The sequence below is a fragment of the Varroa destructor genome, unplaced genomic scaffold (assembly GCF_002443255.2).
Source record: "Varroa destructor unplaced genomic scaffold, Vdes_3.0 BEIS01000004.1, whole genome shotgun sequence".
Taxonomy (NCBI): Eukaryota; Metazoa; Arthropoda; class Arachnida; order Mesostigmata; family Varroidae; genus Varroa; species Varroa destructor.
Window position 1 is genome coordinate 11887941 of NW_019211457.1, and position 8986 is coordinate 11896926.

Sequence of the window (8986 nt, forward strand, 5' to 3'; positions counted from 1 at the left end):
CGAACCACAACGTAAGTTAGCGCTGAGCATTGACAGCGAAGTCCAACGACAGGCGTCGTGTATGGTACGCTCAGAAAAACAATTCGATGAAGTAAGCTTACCACGGGCGGAAGCACTCTCAGGTACAGAGCGAGAGCTCTCTCGTTCTTTCATCGTGTCCCAAATATACTATTTATAGGAAATGCACAGGCGGCAAACCAGAAGATGAACGACATATTCTCAGGATTAGGCCATAAAAACATTCGCCGTTAACATTTGATCTCCCCAGCGAAGGCTAAATCGGTGTTATGGAATACGAGAAAAATTGCTAGATCTAATATTATATGATTTAGCATACGGCGACAGGCTGCCGTGACGGCGAGCGTTTGCGACGCGCATGGAGATACGCATCGTATCGTGTGAAAGATGCAAATTCATGTACGTTAATATTAATTGTTCTATGTAGGGAAATATTCTTATTGACAATTATGATTGTTGTTATAATAGGTTTACAAATTGATAGTCGATAATTAGTAGTTCGAGTCGAGGCCATCGGAGTGAAGACGATGCACTAGCTGAATCAGTACAAGGAGTACCCGTCGGCAGCACAGTTAAGAGCGCGAAAACTACAGCATGATAGTTTCTCTTCTTATTTATGCCTTCATTAATGCGACCATAAATATATCCAGCCAGGTGTTAATAAGATTATATTTGTGTACTTCAAGCATGCCATAATGAGCTTGCTCAATAGAAGCGTTTATGTTATCCTTCTTATTATTATTATTCGACTGTTAACGGTACGCACAGTTGTATCCTCTCCAACGACAGCCGGAACCATGGACATAGTAGCCTGTGAACAAAAATACTAAAACGGTTTTTGGCTAGTCGAAGACCAGTGTAGGGTCTCCCACTGTGATTTTTTCGCGCGTCAAAAGAAGCATCGCAGAAAGGGCACTGTTTTCCGACTAGGACGTGGATCTAAGGCGAGGGGAACGTGTCCTTGAACGACTTGAAAGGCGCCTCGCGACTGAACAGAAGTTCAATTATCCTTTGTCTTGAAACGGTAGCAAGTTGGCCGCCTTTCATGCGGACTACCTTGTGTGTTGAGAAGTGTCTATGGATAACATTTCATTTTTAAAAGGAATTCGAACAGCGTTTGATCACCAAAATTCTGATTTTGGCAAAAGGAAATCGTCGTTACTTGCAAGAACAATGAATCAGCCGCAGACGGTAGTTTTGCATTGGCGGAAGTAAAGTGAATGGCTAGCTGACCGAGGTTCGGGTCAGATACATTTTCAAAGCGAGTTCAATATTTGAAAGCATATGGTATGCTTTGTTATAGCTAAAATCTTAAGAAACGGAAGAAAGATTGTACTTTGTAAGCTAACTATGCTCATTGAGACTGACCAATTATGATAGCATAATGTTGCAGCGACTGATGCAGAGCTAATATTCGTTCACTCGATCGTGCCCGAAAACGAAGATGGACAACCTTATATATGTAAATCATGTCACCTCGAGCAAGTAGTAGGCAGTCAAGACCTGTCCATATTTTCCACATAACCATATTCAAGAGAAGGTAGTCCAGTTTACATATGCCCCTGGTGTATTAAAAATCGAAACGTTACGAGTCGAATTATACGTTCGAGTTTCGCAACAGTAAAATTGTGGTTTTTCATTCTTTCAGCTCAGTAACTGCTTCTCTAGCATTACGTGATTATATTGCAACACCAAAAATTGGCAACTGTTACTATACTTTGTTTTGTTTGCTAAATATCGTAGTTTAGCGTTTCAATATTCAAGATAATGTAATTTATCTTTGCTCACATCGACAAGTCCCAAGTTACATATACGCCCACATTAAATCAATTTTACTTTCCTCCGTTCCGTAATACGAAAGACAAAATACGCGCATTGTACGACATGCATATAACACCGCAGAAGGCCAATTGGTCAGCACGGCCTGACCAACATTGCTTACTGGAGACCTTTTTTGAAAAGCAAAATGCCCATGCTCGAAGCGATAACATAATTAAGCTCTTCCCACAAAGCGTATATAAACCCTTTCATTGGTAAGGTCGATAAAGCTCTGGGCAGGTCCGCAAAAAGCCTGTCTACTTATCTTGTTAATAAGACCTAGTTAGTTGTACATGCTATTGATCGAGGAAAGTTAAATACTTACGCTAGTATCAGCTGCGCAAAGAACTGGAAAAAGCAAATTCCCGCGAACGATTCCCCTGCCCATGCTGGAGGTATATTGTGGGCATTTAAAGGTAAAATGTGCTTCTAAGAAAAAATAGTTTATTATAAATAGAAACAGAGATAATGTCTGTGCATCGCGGGGGCAGCTGCTGTTGTGTACAGACATTTATTTCAATTTCGATCAAAGTTAGACAAATGGCTTTGGCTTGTCGAGTTCTTATCACAATAGAAAAATAAATAATATAATACAATAATAAAATATAAGAAGCCCACGTATTACGTACCTTAACTATATTGGAGAGGAAGCGAACACGGAGTACATTTCGTTTAATTATTATTAGGGCCCATTCGCTAAGACGAATTCGATTGAGCTCAAACGCGATTGTCGCGTACTACTCGTCGCACTAACCAAATGCTGCTTTCATGACCTTTATGTCGTAGCGAACACCTTAAATTTAAGAACTGCTATTTGGATGTGCTCGTATATATCCTTTTCATATTAACTAAATGAGAATGGCGATAAGTTCGAGAGTAGCCGACGTCGAAAAGCTCTCTACTTTCATTAAACATCCGTTCCACTACGAACCAGAATTATTAATACATGTAGCAACCTTGACGATAATTTGTATCAATTCCAATCCAATAAAAAATTACACTGTCCCAAACGGAGGCAGCTATAAAGCACTGTAGCTTGTGTATCCTACTGGTAACTGCCAACCGCTTTCCTTGGAAAGGTAAATTTTATAGACGTGAATACACGCCATAACGATGATAAAATGCCATTGGAAAATAAACTCGGGTGTACCCATAATCAGTCTGTAAGCCATACAACAGGAGAAGGGTTACGCAAGTATAAAACATAGCCATCTGTCATCGCAGCGGGCAACCGTAAAAGCGGAGCTGGAGCTATCACGATCCCGCCAGATTTGAAGTGGTATTATTATAATCACATGATAGCATTCACCATGACATATACACTCCATAGTCATGATAAAAATAACAGTAATAAACTTAATAACACATATATGTATATATATATATATATATAAGTCTTTAAGGTACACGTAATTATAAATTTATTATCATCAAGGATGGGCATAATGCTGCGGCAGGTGTGATATCTGCTGTCTATGTATTACAGCCGCCATCAACGTTAGGATTTAGCACGAGCATACTGTGCCTCGATATCGAAGAGTAGTCTTATAAGCTAAGCACAGGCAGCTGACGCAGTTATATCTATTTAACAGTGAAGTCAGAGCTACATTGTTCGCTAGAAGGGTAGCAGCATTTGAGAACTAGGTGTTCAGTGGCCAAACGACCGCTGAAGTCGACCACAGCATTAAGTGGAAGAAAGAGATAACGTGATGCCTCTGACAGCCAGAAACGCCGTGTGCCGGACCCAGTCACGCCTTACGTAGTTTGGCTGGCAGTGTGTATCTGCCTGTACGTATTCTATCGGTAGAAACGTGCTTTCGCGATACACAATCTCTCCCCCTTGTTCTTTTTTGGTTGTCAACGTGCTTTGCTCCCATTAGCTCAGTTCAATTGCTGAATGATTGAATTGAGAATAGACGAACAGCACGAATCAAAAAAATTGTATATCCATATATCTGTAAATATAATGCAATATTGGTCATGACTACGTGGTCAGCTAGATTATTCACGCCGCCGGTGAAGCAAGATGGCTGTCAGTAAAAAAGCAGAAGTTGCCGCCGAGGCCGGCAGAGCCTGACCGGCTTTTAGTGCCTTCATACTAAACTTGACTTTCGACCGCTCGGGGTCGTTTCACGCATTGAAAAGCGTTTCGTCGTTGTATTGTCTCTAGAGCAACGAGCTACGAAGAGCTATACACGTTAGACTAAAGCAATTGCCGAGACAGGCTTTCAGATTTTACAGCTGTGACATGATCTGAAGCCGGCGGTAGGGGCACCACAGAAAGGATATAACAACGACATTTTTCTAAGAGCGAGTGTGCTGCTCCCTTCAGTTTCGACTCATAATGAACAACTTCGTTTTCTGAATTAACACTTTTTTTCTTTCGATACTAGTAAACTTTGTTTTCTCTATATTATTATTACACATGGCCGTATATCTAATATTTAATAGGTAGATAGCATTAGATGTTTTGGTCACTACGATTAATTACTGTCATAGGTAGGAAATGAAGGTCGTGCACTCCTTGAATTAACAAATTGCTGATGCGCGATGTGAGCTACACAGAAAAGGACCCGTACGAAAATATTAATTCGTTTATATTGTTGTTAGAAATACTGTACACTTTACACCTGTGTTTCGATTCGCACACACTCTCCATAGAATATGCCCTGCGATAGCTTGCAATAATCTACAAGTGTTTTGTTCGGTCGTATTTCTATACGTATGAGCAGGCTAATTGTGACCTATTTGCCTAAAATGAGTGTATGGTTAAAGTAACAAAAATATATGATTTGTTATGCCTGGTTAAATGAGAACTCTAACAAACTTTTAAGATCTTACTTTATGTTCCTAAAGCTTAGTCTAGACAATCTGTCTTGGGAGCCCAATGTGGGGCATATTTTAAAAATCCTCATCACGTTCGTAGTCCGTTGGACGTACTCCCATTCAGTGCAGCATGTAGAGAATTATTTGCAGGAACGGAGCGAAGGTATTTTAGGGGTCAATATAAACTAAAAAGCAGAATACTAATAGCGCAAGAAGGTGTATCATCGCTTTTGAACTTAGGCCAGATTGAGTTGCGTCATATTTTGTGCCTTCAGCATGAAAAATACATGAACCAATAATTTAGAACATTACTATGTTCATATTGTGCTTACTTACAATACGTGCGGAGGAATCGCAAATCTATTTAGTTGGTATGATAGCCATATGCCTATTGACGCAGAAACTACAAATCAGGATCATTTCTGACAACTAATCACGATACATCTTTTCTGCGGTTAGAGTTTAGATAGATATTAAATATACTGAATTGCTCTGTGTAGATGCGGTGACGCCGGCTATCAATCGACGCTTGTCTTCAACATAGTTCATCACTAGATAAGAATACTGTCTGTGACGAATTTACGCTCTATGCTTATACGAGCTCACGCAGTACGGACCGCAGCTTGTCGCATTTCAAAAAGAGATACTAACAGTGCGAACATATTGTCGTGGTTCTACCTGACCAGCATTAAAAACATACCTAATGGCTCGACGTTTCTGCTCATGGCAAGTCTCAATTTTTCTAGTTTGTGGGGTAGGGTTATTGTAAAAGGTCGTTGTTGTTGTTGTTGTTATTGTTTAGTCTGGCAGCGAATACAACGATAGTGACAGGACAATAACGACAGCCTAAAGCACAACGGTACATCGCGACAATCGCTTTGAACGGCTGTTATCGCCTTTAGAAAGGGTTGCCACCGATATCGCTCAGATGACGGCGGCGTGAATTTGAGCTTCAAGTATGGGCGTCGGCAACAAAGGATGCATTGTCCTTTTTCTATTTTCTGACTTGTGCTCTGTTTCTGCCGCCGAACCTAACGGCTGAAAAAACCACCATGTTTTACAAGACTTCATATTTTATTGCACAATGCAAAGGGTTGGAAACAGTTACAACAACGAGCATTCCTATTCAATACCTGTGTCATATATAAAACTGTCACATGTGTCACAGCCAAAAGTGATGATTCTACACACGCATATATATATGCGTTTAATCTTTTGGGATAACTTGTGACTATTAGAATAACTAAAACGCCTGGCCCTGTATAGTCAGACGTAAAACGTATTACCTTTGTGACAAACTTCATCAATTTTTCTACAAAATACTGCAAGAGCGACAAGACTACAAGGAAACCATAGCTAGGAGTTAATATAATGCGGCTGAAAGCAAGCCTAGCACCGACAGATAGTCAACATGTGCTATCTGATAGAGAACATTGCAAAGTTCAGCGTACTTTGGCAAATACATTGCATTTATGTAACACTTGTCAAGACATGGGAAAGGGACAAAAAAACTAAAAAATCGCGACAGATTTTTTTGCCTAAAGCCTAATGTTTATCGTCAAAGGGATGTATTCCGGATATTTTCACATGTCTATCAACTGCTGTATTATGTTAATACTTTCTTATGTTGTTGTTTTTTTATATTATGTGTTTCTTTCTGAGTGCTCATAGTCAGCTTCTTGTTTCCAGCTTCAAATTTTAATTGAAGCAACGTAACCTGGAATCAAAGTTTCAAAACTTGAAGATCGAAACACCGCAATTTCGTGATTTTATAAGCTCAATCATTTTCAAAGTTCTTTTTAGTTACAAGCGTTTTCATCTAAATAGAAACCTTTTGACCAACATAATTAAACTTTGATGCACCGATATCCTTTGAACTACTATATTTTTCCCACTTCTGATCATACCATTGGGTTATGTACTACCATTAGAAATTAACGTGTTTATCTACTGATGCCAAATCACATAGCACGACGCTGCTTCCTAATTCAATTATATGGGTGAATATGCATGTGTGCACATTAAAGGGCTAAGGAAAAGATTTGTCTCATTTTCTCTTGTGTTTTTTTGTTGTCACATAGATATCATGCACCTCAACGGCAGAACATATCCTCACTAGCAATTGCGTACGATGGATTGCTATTGCACAATGTTGGATTGTTGCTATGATCATTGTTACTTGTATCCAAATTGCGGTTAAGATGGCTGCTTTAAGAGTGACCCCATCAGTTACACCTTTTATAGGTTGTGAATAGGAGAGATGAGAAGTGACGGAACAAGAATCAATGCCCCTCGGATCTGTCAATTTGATTCGTATTTTGTTTCGGATGTCGTCGATTTTGTCCTTGTTTCTCGAGACGATTTATGAATTTGTTTTGACCGATAGATTACTTCATAAATATTCCAAGCGCGAAAAATAACAAATCCGCTGATACGTGTATAAATGCTGGTGAACAACAGGCAAAAGGGCTGGGGGTGCACAAGGGAAAAAGAAGTAGAGCAAAACTTCAGAAAATGTCGTCGTGGACATGAAGACATCATCAGCAAGCCCACTGGCAGGGGCGGCGTCTAGTAGAAGAAGTAGCTACTGAAACGCAAAGCGCGAAACAGCGCAAGACAATATAGAAGAATGACCTAACGTATGATCTGCAAATTATAACAACAAGAACAACAACAATGTTTTTGTACAACCAGCGGCGACAACCATAAGTTTAACGATATTTACTATAAAATCGGGCGATCAAAATAGCAACTGTAGAAAAGTCTATTAAAACCACAGTTTTATGTCTTAGCTTGTAAAGAACTAGGCCGACTACAAGTGCATGTTGATCAGAACAGGTAAATGGTAACAGCGAGGCAACGAAGCACAGGTCATTTCGGGTGGTAGGAAAACACTGCATATTTCGACAGGAAGAAACGCTATTCGATTTGAATCTGTAAGCGCTGTTATGTTCTATTATTGTCCAAAAAAAAGTTAAACATTCAAAATAATGTTGTTCTTTGTCGTTAAACTAAAATCTTCATGATATACCTGTGGTGTGGGAATTATGTACAAAGAAACAAATTTTAAAAAAATGCTCTTTTCCACTTTGCCAGCACTCTTGTGGATTTCGTGACAAACCTTTTTTGGAGTGATTGTGGCTGGATCTCGGTGATACAGCGTCTAATCCCTCCTTTAGAGACTTGGATAATCGTAAGTACAATCGACTTAGATCGATTATCGGGATGACTTCAAGAGAACTCCGCGGCAAAAAGTCGCCCGATCTACAACGTTGATTCTAACCGTCAAAACAAGAGATTATACGACCAGAAGGTATCCTGCAATAATGCTGTTGTTTCACGCAAAGTGTGGAAAGTGTCATTGTCCTGCTTGAATGACATGTATTTAAAATACATACCATCTATCATGCTTGACACGTACTAAACGGCGGTACAATGCAATCACATATCGTTTGTAATATAGAAACTGAACCTATCTTAATATCTTATACCAATATAATTGTTTTCTTTTTGAAAAAAATTATAAAATTTGGCGATATGACATTTTTGGACCTTATACTTCTGGCCAAATACTTTGAGAAGCTGTTTAATACGTTTCTTATTTCATTAATTTATGCAAACAGTATTTGTAAGCTATTATATAAATAAGAAAAGTTTATCTTTTTTGCTCTGTGAGGAAAATATGATATCAGAATACGAAAAAACTCTATGGAATCAATTATCTTGAATATATATCCCACACTTGCGTTAGCGTGAGAAATTATAAGGGAGTATCGAGTCATGCTTATAGATAGCTTTTAGTCAGCCCGATGCTCTCACAAAAATGGACGGTAGAAAGATCTAAAAAAGGGAAGTAGTCGTTCTGCGAAATTTTAGTCCTAACTCATATTTCTGTCAGCAGTCGACAAAACTACGGAGAAATGTTTGATCAAGCAAATCACTAACCATATCACACGTATCATAGCTACCGAACGATAAACTGTCTAACATTTGAACACAAAACGACACTAGCACGCAATTGCAGTGGTGCCAAAACTCTAACACAGCGTCTTGGCATCATGTGAATGAGTTTTTTTGCTCACCTACATTCTTTGTAAGATTTATCAATAATTTTCCATTTAGTTAGTAAAGTAAATTAACCTTTTATGTCCATGAGACACTTCAGGAAAAAAAAATATGATAAAACAAGATCTGGTCGTCGTCTCACATCGATGCTCCACTAACCATCCATCTGGCAAACTTTCATGAATATCCTCTTAATCTACCTAGAGAAAAAATGAAAGAGTTACAAATAATACGGGATAAGGAAGTAATGATTCGGAAG